Raw genomic sequence first — 3,154 nt, 5'->3', positions numbered from 1 at the left:
TTTTAAAGCAGTAGTGTGTATCAGGCATGGGACAAAAACAGAGAGAGAGAGAGAGAGAGAGAGAGAGAGAGAGAGAGTGAGAGAGAGAGATGGAATGAAGAAGGGAGAGAAGGGCTTTTAAAAGGCTATATTTTTGCTCCGTCTCTTTTCCCGGCACATGTTCAATTATTAAACGCCCTGACGACTCCGCAGGGATGGAGGGAGAGAGAGAGAGAGAGAGAGAGAGAGAGGGAGGGAGGGGCAGGGAGAAGGAACAAGGAGATACTTTATCAAACATCCAGCATCCAACATCGACTGTGTCTGACCTTGTGTCTCCTCACCTCACTCTTCTCAGAGGGATTGATTGATGGATTGAGTGATTGAGGTCCACCGGCAGCAGCAGCTGGTGCATCGACAAAATTCACCAGCTTTTTTCACGATTTCACCAGCCAGCCAGATTTTTAGAACATAACAGGATGTCCAAATGATAGCTGGGTAATTGACAAAGTGACTTGTGAAAAGTGACAACCCAGAATTCACCATTCACCATTTCACGATTTTACCGGCAAATAGGCCTATAGATTTTTAGAATAGAATGGTCAGTTACCTGCCCTGATATTATTGATACACACTTGCACTTTAAAATATTTAAATTAACATTTTACATTTTAGCCATTTAGCTGACGCTTTTATCCAGAGTGACTTACAATGAGTGCAACTGTAGAACAAGCTTCAGTTTCTAGATCACCAACACTACAAGCAACCAATAGTAAAGAGGTCAAGGCTTCAGAACCATAATGACCTGATAGAAATATATATATATTTATAGTTCTTAAAATGATCAAATGGACACTTCGAGGGTGTAGCAAAAATGTTGCACTTTGACCCATGTAAACCTGGTTTTGAAAATGTTGAAAGGTTTTAGGTGAGGCAGGGAACTGGCTCTTTCTTCCTGCAGCCACAGTGGCTGATGGATTCCAGCCACTTGGTGCCCCATAGCTACACTGTATATTGCAGTACATTAGATTACATGTAACTTTAATGATCCCAGTGGGGAAATTGGGATGGGACTCTTATATCTTATATCTGTGACAAGCCATATTACAGCAAAAGCTCTTCAACTTGGTTTCTGCAATGCAAACAAAAACACATTAGACACACAGATTAGATCTGATTGGATTAGATCAGATTATTTTGTGAAAACATCTTCCCAATTAAAAGGCTGAATTGTTCAGAGAAACAGTGAGAGAGAGAGAGAGAGAGAGAGAGAGAGAGAGAGAGAGAGAGAGAGAGAGATACAACGAGAAAAGCAGAGACAGAGTGAGAGAAAGGGATTCAGAGTGAGAAACAGAGAAAGAGGGAGAGAGACAGAGTTGAAAGAGAGTCGGATAAGATGAGCTCCACTCTCTTCAGCTCTCATCCTCTTCGTCCCAGCCAGCAGCAGCATGTAGCTCTGTAAGTCTGTAGACTAAAAGCTCCATACATTTTTCATAGACCGTACCTCAGTCTCCACTGTGTGGTTCTATGAAACATTGAGTGTCTGGCAGCGCTTCAGGGGAACCAAAATAGACCCTTGTCTCCGCCCTGATACTGTTTCTTCTTACCATTACAGTGCTGTAGCTCCTCCCTCTTACTTTTCAATTCTCTATTGACCCCTGAAGGGGAAATTTAGGGAGGTCAGAGGTCAGAGTCAGCTACAGAACAGCAGCTCTGGAGCTGGTAGGGATTCAGTGTCTTGCTCGAGAACACTTCAGCAGGGTGGGGGTTTGAATCCAGGTCCACTGGTTAAAGGACAGTGTCTGATCACGAGACCATCCTGCAGTACAATTTTTTTGCCTTTTAAAGCTGGAATCTGGGACTTTTTTCCAGTAATAAATAGTTATTTTATCCATCTGGACCGTGGCGTCAGATTACACAATACCAACAACACAGTACCGGGTTGGACTAAAGTCTGCTAACTATCCAGCCAGGGGGAGACAAAGCAGAGAAATCGCGGAAATCCCAGATTCTATAGTACTTCTTCCTGGACTAAACTAGCCCACAGTAAAAATGCTGACTATTATCAGTGTGTGTATGTGTGTAAATGCACATATATCAGTGTATGTGTGACTGAGACTGTAACCAGAAGTGAGGGGGAGGTTGAACTTGTGACCCTGCAGTTACTGGACCATCTCTCCAACCACTCAGCCACCTTGACAACAGCCAAGGACAGAAATAGGCACAACACAATAGTTGCATATGAATTTTTTATGAATCAACCTTACATGCTTTTTTGCTGTGTTTTGAAAAATAAACTCAGCTCGACTACATCACAGCAAAGTGAAAACAAAATCCAGCGACTTCCAGTGAGATCAATAGTAGACTAAGATTTGATTCCTAGATCACTGACATTACAAGAAACCACTATTAAGGAGGTCAAGGGTCAGAGCCATGCTGTTGCCCTCACAGTGCATTTCCCAGGCCAGGTTGTAAATATACTGATCCAAGCTTAGGCTATGTTGGGCAGGGGAAACCGTGGGATATCTTTGGTGTTGTAGTGGATAGAGGATTAGGACTTCCAAATCATGGTTGGTTACGTACCAAAGTGGATAGTAGTAGACAACCACACCACAAATTTACCAGAATTTGGCTGGTGGTAATTCCCACCCTGCATGGACTTCTGGTGTGTCTGCATAGAGGAGGAAGCTGATTTAATCAGACTGTGCAGCTATGTGGACAGGCCATTAAAATGACTGATAAACTCAATAAAACTGGTTTCAGTCTGTTGGCTGCACTGTGTGTGTGTGTGTGTGTGTGTGTGTGTGTGTATGCATGTGTGGATCAAGGCAATTAAAAACACATAGGAGTTAATCAAATGGGAGGGGAAAGGGTCTGTTGGTCTCTTTGTGTGTGCATGTGTTTGTGTGTGTGTGTGTGCGTGTGCATGTGTGTGTGTGTGTGTGTGTATGTGTGCATGTGATGTTCACAATTTTGATGATAGACATTAGAGAAATGTAAATGTCCTGGGTGTCCAGGGTTACATACTGTACATACAGACAAAACAATAGCAATTATAAATGTATATTTTGTAGTACAGTTAGTGTAATAACCTGTCTTTAATAACCTCCCTCTCTCTCTCTCTCTCTCTCTCTCTTTCCCAGTCTTCCTTGTTTGAGGTCAAGGTTCAACAGTCATC

Source organism: Centroberyx gerrardi, chromosome 1, assembly GCF_048128805.1.
Source record: "Centroberyx gerrardi isolate f3 chromosome 1, fCenGer3.hap1.cur.20231027, whole genome shotgun sequence".
NCBI classification, from domain to species: Eukaryota; Metazoa; Chordata; class Actinopteri; order Beryciformes; family Berycidae; genus Centroberyx; species Centroberyx gerrardi.
The sequence above is the reverse complement of the archived record's forward strand: the minus strand, read 5'-3'. Positions refer to the sequence as shown.